The sequence below is a fragment of the Bidens hawaiensis genome, unplaced genomic scaffold (assembly GCF_021521415.1).
Source record: "Bidens hawaiensis isolate Kalapana, Puna unplaced genomic scaffold, B.hawaiensis_p1.1 tig00056226_1, whole genome shotgun sequence".
Lineage (NCBI taxonomy): Eukaryota > Viridiplantae > Streptophyta > Magnoliopsida > Asterales > Asteraceae > Bidens > Bidens hawaiensis.
Window position 1 is genome coordinate 26,716 of NW_027500143.1, and position 12,066 is coordinate 38,781.

General features: G+C 32.0%; 1 pseudogene across 1 annotated transcript; it reads right to left on the reverse strand.

Moving 5' to 3' along the window:
• Positions 1–3,122: 3,122 nt before the first annotated feature.
• Positions 3,123–5,473, reverse strand: LOC143601422 (protein REVEILLE 8-like; annotated as a pseudogene). The gene is made up of 8 exons (XR_013147647.1): positions 5,283–5,473; positions 5,117–5,174; positions 4,254–4,377; positions 4,015–4,171; positions 3,780–3,934; positions 3,580–3,689; positions 3,443–3,502; positions 3,123–3,269 (listed from the first exon to the last, which is right to left on the reverse strand). The product of XR_013147647.1 is annotated as a protein REVEILLE 8-like (transcript).
• Between the last annotated feature and the right edge of the window lie 6,593 nt (positions 5,474–12,066).

Sequence of the window (12,066 nt, forward strand, 5' to 3'; positions counted from 1 at the left end):
AAGTCTCGAACCGACAAACCCGAACAATCGTTTAAACCTCGTTTTGGTATTCTTATAACCAAAGGTTTTGCAATATCGCATTTTAACCCACATTATTACTTAACATAGGTTGAGTAAAAAAAAAAGAAAAAAACTAATGAATAGAATACCGAGACCCGGTTTTGAGTAAACTTATTTTACAAAACTCGTTTTTTTTAATTTCTCAAATATTTACATTTTAAATCCTAAACTTTATTTATTTACTTTATTTGTCATGTATTTTATTTTAAACCCTTCCAAGACTACCTACTAACACGTGACCCGTTTAATATAGGTCTTGCTCGTTAAACCGATCTCTCCGATTATTCACGACACTATCTTTCAAGTTACTTGTTAATGTGAGTACTTTTTCATCCCCCGTTTTCCATCTTTCGTTTTGGGGGTGGCATTGCATACTTATTCAAATTCAAATGATTTATACTTGAGTCTTAAACCACAACACGTATTGTATATGTTTACTTAAATAAATGCTCGATTTGGTGTTATATGTTTTACATGATAATGTGCAAATTCTTGAATGCTAAGGCGGGTAGCCTCTTGAATGCTAAGGCGGGTAGCCTCATCAAAGTATGATCATACGTTAATTCCGAGTATATATGGTATCCCCATATAGAAAGGTGTCGTCAATGTATTCTTATTGACGATTTCATTATTGTCGTCAATGTATTCTTATTGACGGTTCATCAATGTATTCTTATTGACGGTTTCATTTATCTAAATTGTTGCTATTATTTATTGTTTTCATATACTAGTTGTGGATTTCATACTATATACTTATTGTCCAAAACTATGAAAATAGCTCACCGACCTTCGTGTTGACAAACTCTATTTTATGCAATGTTACAGGTTTGATATTATCTTGATTGGATTACTTGAAGAAACTTATTATCTTGGCTTTAGGATATTAGAAAATAAAGAACAAGTTATTTGTTTATCTATTTATTTGGCATTTTGTATGAACAATTGTTGTGTTATTTATGATGATATGGATTTAAATGAGTTGTTTAAATATTCTAACTTTATAGTGTCATTGTGCAATGAGCAATCATGTCGCGCCTCGACGTTTCTGCCTTCATTGGTCGGGGTGTGACAACCCGTGCAGGCTAGGTATTAGCTTTTCTTACAAGCGCCATTAATTATAGTTAAAAATTAAAGATAAAATCTTTAAATACGTTAAATAATTCGTCACCCAACAACTTTTATTTCATTCGTCATGTATTTATAAGGCATTGAACTACTATAATTTTATAAAGGTTATATTTCAAAAGCTGAGTTAACACGAGTCAAAACATCTACATTAACAATATTATTTTTATAGCAATTATATTTCAAAACCTTAGATAACTTATATGGGTGTCAACCAAAATGGATTGCATGACCACATCTAAAAAACCGTTATCCAAAAACGCTCATGTTGTTCGTAGGTTGTTATGTATGGAACAAAATATTTACTTTTAAATTATGTGTTTCTATTTTGTAACCAGCTTGGATGCTATTTTTAATATTTTGTAATTTTAAAGTAACCTAAAAATAAAAATAAAAAAAAATAAAAAATAAAAAAAACTTACGAGTCAAACAGACTCTATACGAGCCGTACAGCCGTATACGGCTCGTATAGGGGCTATACGATACAAATAAATAAAAATTGACACTTCCTGACCGAAAATGACTTGACTCTACACCTATAGGAGGCGCATAGACCCTATACGACTCGTATAGGCTCTCCTGGTGTTTGAATAACCTCCCCGGTGTATGTATAACCCAAGCCTTGTTTAAATCTGTATGCTAAGATTAGACTAGTTATTAGAAAGGATTAAAAACCTTTAATGGACAAACATAAACACACAGACATTAAACTAAACAAAGATAAACAAATGTAAACAACACATTATCAAATGTTCACGAACGCAGTTGAAAGAACACGGCATTTGTTCTTGTTCGCTTATTTAGTTAATCAAACAATATTCCTCGTTCATGTTCGTTTATTTATTAAACGAACTTCCCGCCTAACAATACAATAACAGTTTGCCGAACGTTTATTTCATTTACGAACCTAATCAATCATACAAATTGAGCAACAAGGATGGTACAAAAACCACACCAAGACTCTCTTTCCTTTGACTTTTATTTATAGCTTAAAAATGCATTCAAAGAACTTAATATAAAAGAGCCTTTTCTTTTCTAATCTATTATCAGCTTTAAAAAGATGAAATGAAAGAGCTTTAAACTGAAAACCGAAAGTAACCTTTTAACTTATTAAAACACAAAATAAGTCGACATGTTAAAAACACGTTACGCGAATTCGATCAGCTCCTTGACCCGACTTTGAATGTCGGACTATGTTTACAGATTTTTCTTTCTTATAAGATCTGAACTTGACACCTTTTGTTTGAATATCAAAGGCTTCAACCAGTTGATGGATCAACTCTTTTATGCTAAACATATAATTTAAGTGCATTAATGCATCATCATATCTGTGAATAATATCATATATTTTCTCTAAAAGTAAAAGACACTTTTGTTTGCACTCTTCTTTTAACCGTCATTGGAAGATCCTAACGTCTACCAGCAAGCATTGAAATTTGAATAAAAGCAATAGACCAAACACATCACTATTATAGTTCCAAGCAATGATGCATATACCATAATTTGTTCTGCAACATTTTGTTAGGCATTACCACTTTCCCTATTTTACTTTTAGTGACACCACTCTCATAGTCTCATTACAATTTACTAGCGAAATTAAAATATTAAAAAAAAAACCATAGAAAAATCACAAGATCTTCTTCAAGAAATTCGCCCGGTATCCGGCTACAATATACAACCCAAACGGTATGACCACCTTCACATTTGATATTCGGTTTCAATACCCAATGGGACTTTTTTTGGATATTTGATCCTCACATACTCGCACATGTTCCAAACTCCCTTCGTACGGTTGCCACCATGCATAGAGCTCACGAGAAGTTCACATGCTTCTCGTTTATAGTTCTGATAAATAAAAAACGTGTATGAGTGTCACATGAGGAAATGGTTCAGAACAGAATGTATATTGATAATAATCTATGGCTAAATTGGGTCGATCAAAGGAAAAGACATATTACATAATAATTACGAGGGCGCCCCTATAGCTCAACACAATATTCTCATTGCTCTGATCGTTCGCAAACACTCCCTGCAGACACTCCTAAAGTTTTGGAACCGATATCATACGAAGACAAGATCTTTTTCTGCATCCATCAAAATCATCTAGAAGTCAACACTAACAAAATCACTAATATTTACAGACTTCATGGCTGTTATGACTTGTGATGAAAAATCTAGTGAGACGCTTCACTCTACTACATACAAAATATATTATCAAACACGAATATGTTACAGGTCATGGAAAGGATATAACTACCATTGGCTCAAAGTCGGGACTGGACAAGTTGACCGTAAGATTTCTCATTAGTAACAATACCTGCACAGTCAAATAAAATAAATTTAGGATTTCATTAACATTAACAAATCGACATTAATAAATCCGAACTGACTCACTGTTTCGAAGTTTATAGGATCCATCTCCTTTAATTTCTGCACATGCCCTTTACTTTCCGGATCAAAAACGCTTCCAATGAAGCTATAAACTTCAGAGAAATCAGGTATGCCTAAAAAACAGTATTCAATAATATAGTATTAAGATCGATAATTTACAGAATCAAGTAATGTGCACATGTATATAAAAATTACAAGATTACCATGAAGGACAGAACCTTGTTCAACTTGTTTTGACAGTTCAGAACTCGGGATTTCTCTACTCGAGCTCCCTATGCCACTGCTACTGATGTTATTAATCTTTACCACGCCTCTTGATCCAGCATCAGCTGAGAAATGGAATGTGATTTAATATTAACTGTCTAAAAAATATTATATCATACGCATAACTGCGTAACTGCATAACAATATATATCTGAGATACGGTAGATTTCAAACATGCCTTCAACCCCATGTAGATCATATTCATCTTGTGATGTCATAATTCCACCAGATGGACTTATAAGCTGGGAAGTGTCATCCCATGGAGAATATCCGGGTGCGAGTACACTCACTGAAGAAGGATAACACATGGATGTTTGAAGTGGCAATACAACTGCAAAAACAATATGTTTTTATAAAAATTATTAACACAAACTTAAAAATTTAACTAGTTTGGAGTATATTTTATATACAACCATTTTTGGGTGCTTTTTGTGGATAAGGATGTGTAGCCTTGCGTTTAGGACGTGGTGGCGGGACGTGTGCGATTGATCCATTTTTTTGTACCTTCAGAAAGTATTTCTGCGCGTGACTTCGTATCTGCAAATAGAATTACCCCCTTCAATAAAAAAATTAAAAAAATATTTCATTAGTTTGTTAAGCTCAAATGCAGTTAAAGAGTCGATTGACGCCCTTTATTGAATTATTACTAATAAACAAAATTAAAACGGTGAACCCACCAGAGACCAAACTATATACAACAAGCAGCATTCCAACCAAAAAATTAACATACAGTAAAATAAGTCCAATAAAATAAAACGTGATTCTATGGCGCGTAGAAAGCACTACATTGAATAATTTAGAGAAAAGGGTGAATTACACTAAAGGAGCTTTGCAACAAGCTAAGAAGTATCCAAAACGGAGCTAAGGTGAATAAGATATTAACTTGTCATACGTAGGTGGATAGACAAACCTTGATTGAGTTTATAACTAATAGCCAAATGCTTGTATTTTACTCCAACACCGACCCACGCGCAAGGGTGCAAAATTGGGGGTGAATGACTTAGTAAATTCGAAGGAATACGTACATGACCGCTACCTTACAACCTGCAGACACGGGGCACAAAATATTTTCCAACGGCGAAATCTATTTTAAGGGAACCATTGATTATATTTTGTAATATCTATCTAGACTTAGTTTTATTCTATAACGAAATTTATTCTCTAACATAACCAAAAAGTAAAAACCTTATAAACATGGTGAGTTATTAATATGGGACAGCAGATCCTATCTAATATTTAAAACTAGGATTTGTTGAAGTACAAGAAATTTATGCACCTGAATTACTGTCTTTGAACCAACGAAGTCTTCAATTTTCTTCCAGTCACGATCAAACCTGCAAGAAATAAAGAGGCAGGATGTAATATTAATATAAATATTAATATTAACTAAGTGTTGACTGGCATATATATGTATGTATAAAAGCAAATAATAAATTACTAACAGTTGAAGTGCTTCAAGGAACTTGTCGTGTTCTTCTTCAGTCCAGCTTTCTCTGGACTTTGTAATAGTGTAAGGCTTCCGTACCTTCTTCCCAGAGGTATCCGCCATTGATGAAGATGATGAATGTGTGGAGTTTTTGTTGCTACTGTTCATTCTGAATGCATACAGAGATGATGGTAGTGGTGGTTTAGGAGTTTCGTGGGTCTATGTGTTGTCTTGTGTTGTGTGGCTGACCTTCAACTGATCGCCCACTTGTTGTGAACACTTGAAAAACATGTTTCAGTTTTTGTTTTCAGGACCTTATACTTTCATATGATTGACAAACTTACAACAAATATCGATCATGTCTAGAGTTATAAAAGACATGTCGAAACAGCTGCGTATTTACTTTGGCTAATGGATAATGTTTTATTTTATTAACGTCGGATAAAAAGCATTTCGTGCATGCATAATCCCTCATGTTTCATGTTTTTCTTTACTTATCGGTTATTACAACAGATTATACGTTTAATTAGCTGACAAAAACAATCATCCGACGAGACGACTCGTTTTTTTCCCTTTTAATTGTAATTTCATAACAAAACACGTATTAAAATTGGTACGTAAAGTCAGTATAATAAACTATTAACACGTTAAGTTATTCGATATTTATTATTATTTTTAAATATTAATTATAAATAATTGAAAGAACATACCAATCATACCTGCCTAACATCTCAAACCACCATGAGACCAACACTCTATTTTATGATTCATTCATAGTTTTATCAAGTGTAAAGTATCAAATTAGCTTCTTTTTTTTTCCTTTCAAAAAGTAGGTTTTAGTTTTGTATGATTAAGCTTTCTTTAATCTAAATTAGGATGTGAATTTTTCATATGTGGCTTTGGGTTCAACAGAGACGCACTTAGGTCATTTTCGGTTTAGCAAAATTCGTTAGATTTAAGTACGGGTTCCATAGTTAATTTGTTTAAGTTAAAATTTGTTAAAAGCATAATTTGAATTAGTTGATTGTTTAATGCCAAAACTTAAAAATTAAAATAGAAATGAGTGTTAGATAATTGTTTAAATCAAATGTGTTATACGTTTACGAGTGTAAATTTACAATCAGTCTAAGAGTAGTAATACTCAAAAAGACAAAAAAAAAATAAATGAAAAAATCAGGTTAAACATGTCATGTTCATATTATCTTATATCATATTCTAGTTCGTGTACATTTTACGACTTCTATATTATAATTTTGATAAGCTATTGTGTAAACACACTATTGTGTTTAGCATAAACCATGTTTTATTTTCTCTAAAACCATAAATATATCTTTGACTCTACATCTTATATCACCAATCAGTTTAAAACTTTAAATGCAAATCGATACAAAGATGAGGGAACATTTTATATTTACTATAAACCGTGAGGGGATGTTTGACCATATCGGGCTCCCAATAAAATGTTAATTCAGTGTTTAATATTTAAATGTTTAAAGTGGGGCCCATCACTTGCAACGTGTGAGTCTGTCCTACCACGAGTTTAGAGGACGGGGACCACGTGGCAAAGTCCAAAGTGTCCACAGCTGTTGGATCGTCTGGATCTGACGGTTTTTGTAATCTTGTGGCGGATGATCGTTGATTAGGAGACACACATGATTTGGACACGTGGCTGTATAGTATGCACGAAACATGGGAAGTTACGACAGCTTAGCAGCCGCATGTAAATGGATGCACGCAAAGAAAAATGTTTTGAGGCTTTTTGTATTTCATTGACTTCAAGGTTCAAAATAAAAATAAAGTTAAAACATTTTATTTTAAAATCTGACACGTAATAATGTTCTTAGTTTTTCTACTACCTATCTTCATTATTAATTTATTTAATAAATTATATATTATGTTTGAATGGTTAACGAATTCTACAAATGAGTTACTGACTAAATTTATCATATTGGAATAAACTCGTTTTCCGATCTAGAGAAAACCCTCACTCCGATCTAGGGAAAACCCTCATCTAAGGCCAACGTCCGTGAGCACTCGTCTTCCGATCCAAGTAATAAAAGCCATCTACTTGTCTAGTCTTCCATCATTACCTAGCTAGTGCAGCCAAATCTAAATAATGGCAACAAAAATCAAATGTGAGTTACATGAAACATCAACTCTTTTTCTTATCTCTTTACCACAAGCTCATTCAGATATAAATTATATTTTTAGACAAACGGAACATTAAATTAACATTTACGTGAGCGGCTTTTCCCCCCTTTTTTATTAGATGTACTCAATACGTTAATCTTTGGATAAAACTGCAAGTTTATGCTTCTTATCACTCATCATTTTGTCATTTACTTTTATTATTATTTGTATCATTAAAGTTTCATAAGTTTACTTCCTTTTCAAAATGATTATGCTATCAATGCTTCGTGGACCTTCACGAAATAAACTAATGAAGCTCATAAAATATATGATTATGATTATGTTTTTTCTTTTTAAATGTTAAAGTGATCAAAATTTATAAAATTATAACGTTTTACAGTTTATTTTTTATATGAAATCGGCATTCATTTCCTGTGCTTTGTGGTAACTCGGCTTTGAATAAAACATATATCGAAACATATGTAGAAATAAAATCGCCCCAATGGTATTCTATAAACACTCCTTTGTTATGAAAAAATATCGAGAATATATTATATTTTACACGGTATGTTCTGAACAAAATTTATATCGATACGTGGATAGAAACCACGTCAATATTGTATTGAGAATTTTGTAAAACATATTTTAAAAGTTTTAAGAGAAAAAACGAAATATGCCCAAGGTCATTATAATATAAAAATAACGGTACTTTTGAGAAGTTGTATCCTTATGCTTTGAGAGTTTATATCCAGACTAGTTTCTAAAATGATTTATATATATATAACAAAGATAAACATTAGTACGTTATAGCGCTATAGATATTTTACCCTCAACAAACTATCTATTTAATATTATATATATAGCAATTGAGATAATATACTTTTTTTTATGTGACGATCATTTGATGACAAATTCTGGGGTAACTCTCCAAATATTCAAAGTTAGACAACAAAGTGAGATTTTAAACAGTGCTAAAACATTGTTTTTATACAACTACAACAACAATAATAATGATGATTTATGTTATGTATCTGTATTGTTTCTTATTAATCTACATCGCATCATATACATCTTTTAAGGTCTTGCCAAACTTACTCTTAATAGATAAATAAAATTCATCCACGAAAAACATTGTTTAATTTTTCTAAAAAAGTTATCTTTGATTAGTTTATATCGTAATGAGTCATTCGAGTTATTGCAAGATTTATGTAGAAGAAAAAAGTGTTGTAGATGTCTTTACCAAGAAAATAAAAGATTTAAAAAACATGTTGTTTTAAGATATATAGTTAATTAATGGGGAAAATATTACAATTATGTTTTCTATGAAGGATTGATTCATTATTTAAGGCGAGATTGATGAATACAAAGAAAAAAATTGATAAATGTAAAGTTGAAAAGTCAACCGGATAATTTAGAAACAACACGGATTTGCAAATATGTAAAACGGGGCAGACGCTTTAGGTGACAAAAAATAGTGAGGAAGCACAGAAGCACGACACGTGTCACATAATATCTTACTTTTTTAATTAGAACAGAAAGATAATTTTTTATAAGGTTTGGATTAACATTTTCTAATTATCAGATGATATACTTGAAATAATTTTTAAGAAAAATGTAGTTATTTTAAAACATAGCGACATGTGAGGTCATCGATTAAAGAAAACGAATATGCATTGATGTTTGATTTGTTTACTAGTATTTATAGTGTAGTCTTAGATGTCACATACCTATTGCATTTGTTTGTTTGATATGTTGTTGGTTAGGTGGCATGGTGCCGGTTACCAACTTACCAGTAGAAAAAGTGTGGCAAAACTATTTATATATTTACTAAAATCTAGTGACAGGTGATCTGTTATGGAATAAAGAAAACGAGCATGCATTAATATTTGATTATACTAGCATTTGCAAATCATTATAGTTGTTTGTAGTGCACAAGATGTCACGTGCCTATTGCATTTTTTGTTTCATATCTTGCTGATTACGTGGCATGGTGTCTGTTACCAACTAATTACCAACGGAAAAGTAGAGGACGCACTTATATATTTATGTTGAATTTGATTTTTCTCTTTATAGATACTCACTAGCCACAACCAATTTATGTGATGCTGTGGACGCATTGGTTGGGTTAGTTACGGTAATAATACTTGTTATAGCAAAAATATTATAACTAAAATTTTGTGTTTTAAAAATAAATTTGTATATAAGTAATGAATATGCGTAAATAAACGAAAATAACTTAAATAAAATTTATATTGGAATGCGGATGCAAATATTCTCATAATGCCCTCGTTTATTAAAAAAAATAAAAAAAATCCTAGATGTCGATTGCCTACGTGGAACACGTCTTTTTTTCTTCATATTTCACATAGATATATGGACTCAACCATTAGTATATATGCTCACAAAAATATATTATTTTGTGAGCAACACCACTTATTTATGAGATTTTATGTATTTAAATACATTTAAGGTTATCTTTGTCTCGACTCGTTCGATCGGTTGGCTTTATTTATCTTTTAGCTATGTTTTGTTTATTAGTGCTAATTCTCTTCTATCTTCATGATGTTGATTCTCATGAGTCATGATCTCATGTTGAGTGTTATGGTGTTGTTCATTTTATTTTATTTGTTAGTCTCACTTAATTGCTTAAACACATTTAATTGATAGAGCTCGATCATCGTTATTAATAAGTTTATTGTTAATAAATGTAACCAATACGTGTAATTGTAGGGTAACACCCCAAACGGGTCGATTTTCACATGCAAGGTATGAAAAATCGGATGGTGATTCAAGATGACCGACGCATTGAGTGGATTTTATCACGTAATCTATAAAAACAAACTATGAAGCACCAGCAAGAAACTAACCATGAACAATCATGCATATAGCGTGAGTAGGTTCGAATGGGATCACATGCCACATCAACTTATCCGTTTGGGTTGCCTCTACAGTATATATAATATCGCTTACAAGGTCTAGTGAGGTATGATGCTTTCATAATTTTTCCAGCAATTCTCATCAAAAGCTCATACTCACGTTGAAGTTTGATCACAAAGACACTACAGTCACTACTCTCTTTGTGACGAGGCTAAGTGTTGTTGCTTTGTGTGTCAAAATTAACTGAATCGTGTGGTGTTGTTCATTAAATCGTTATTGAAGCCATTCAGAATAAGCATTGAAGCCACACTAATCAAGTATTTAGAAACAATTATTTATTTGTAAATGAAGGCTTCTCATGGGTTGACCCGAATTCATGGGTATTTGTTTTACCAAACCCAGATAGCCCTTAAACGGGTTATAAATAAGCGGGTTATGGTCTCACCAAACCCAAATAGCTTTTAAACCGGGTTATGACTAGTGGCGGATGTTGCCTAGAATCAGGGGTAGCATCCGCTACCTCTCAACTTTTCGTCGGTAGTGTAACTTTTTTACTTTTTAGGTCGGTTTTCGTATTTCGCTCCACCTGAAAAAATATTACGTTACCCCTATTTGTTTAAAGCTCAACGAATTTAAAAGTTTAAATCAAATAAAGCCCAAACAAACTTTATGCCCAAAGCAAATGAAAACAATTAACTTTTTTCCCTTTGTTTGAACGCGAAACATCAAACAGAAACAGGCTCAAACATAAACAAGCTCAACAGAATCATCATTTTTTAAAAGTTCAAATCAAAAAAAGCCTAAACAAAGTTTATAGCCCAAAGAAAATAAAAACCATTAACCTTTTTTTCTTTTGTTTGAGGGACAAACATCAAACAGGAACATGCTCAACAAAATCATCATTTTGAGGTTGAAGTTTTCAATACTGTTTAGGATATGCAAATTCAAGAATGTAGAAATAGATTCAGTGAGTTCCCAACTAGTTTGTTAGAAAATATGTATGATTTAAATCTATGAGATTTGTTTTCCAAGTTTGACATATCTAAGATATTGGCATTTCGGAGATGTATTCGAATGATTTTAGTAATGAAGAAAGATGGTGTATTTCGGGTGATCGTACGACTTTTTATCGCACTTTAAAGGAAGATGATAAATTTGCAAAATTGAGTGGAATGTGTGACCTTGCTCATCTAATGATGGAAACCGGAAAACACGCCACTTTTCCATCGGTTTATCAAATATTGAAGCTAGCATTGATTTACCGATTGCAACCGCAACCATTTAAATATGTTATTACAAATGAAGCTTATCAATACGGGTTTGCATAAGCAAATGGGTGATGAGTATTTGAACAATGCTTTACTTTATGCGCTCGATAGAGAAAAAATTGATAAAGTAAAAAAAGAGTGTGTGATAGTTCAATTTCAAGCCTTCAAAAACCGAATAGGAGAAATCTACACCCCATGTGTTTAAGTATATCTATTATCGTGTTACTATTTTTGTTTTGTTTACATTGTATGGAATACGGTAAAAAAAAATTTTGAACATTACCACTGAGATTTATGTCTAGATCCGCCGCTGGTTATAAGTTATAACATCTCATTTATTTGTGAAACCCTTTTATCATCAAATTCTAAATATATTATTAACATGCTTACAATAAATAAAACTAAAACCAAAAAATATATATATATATAAATATTAGAAACGAATAATGTAAAACAACCCCGTAATACGAGGATAAAAACTAGTGTGTGTGTGCGCGCGCGTGTATGTGTATAGGGGAGGGATAA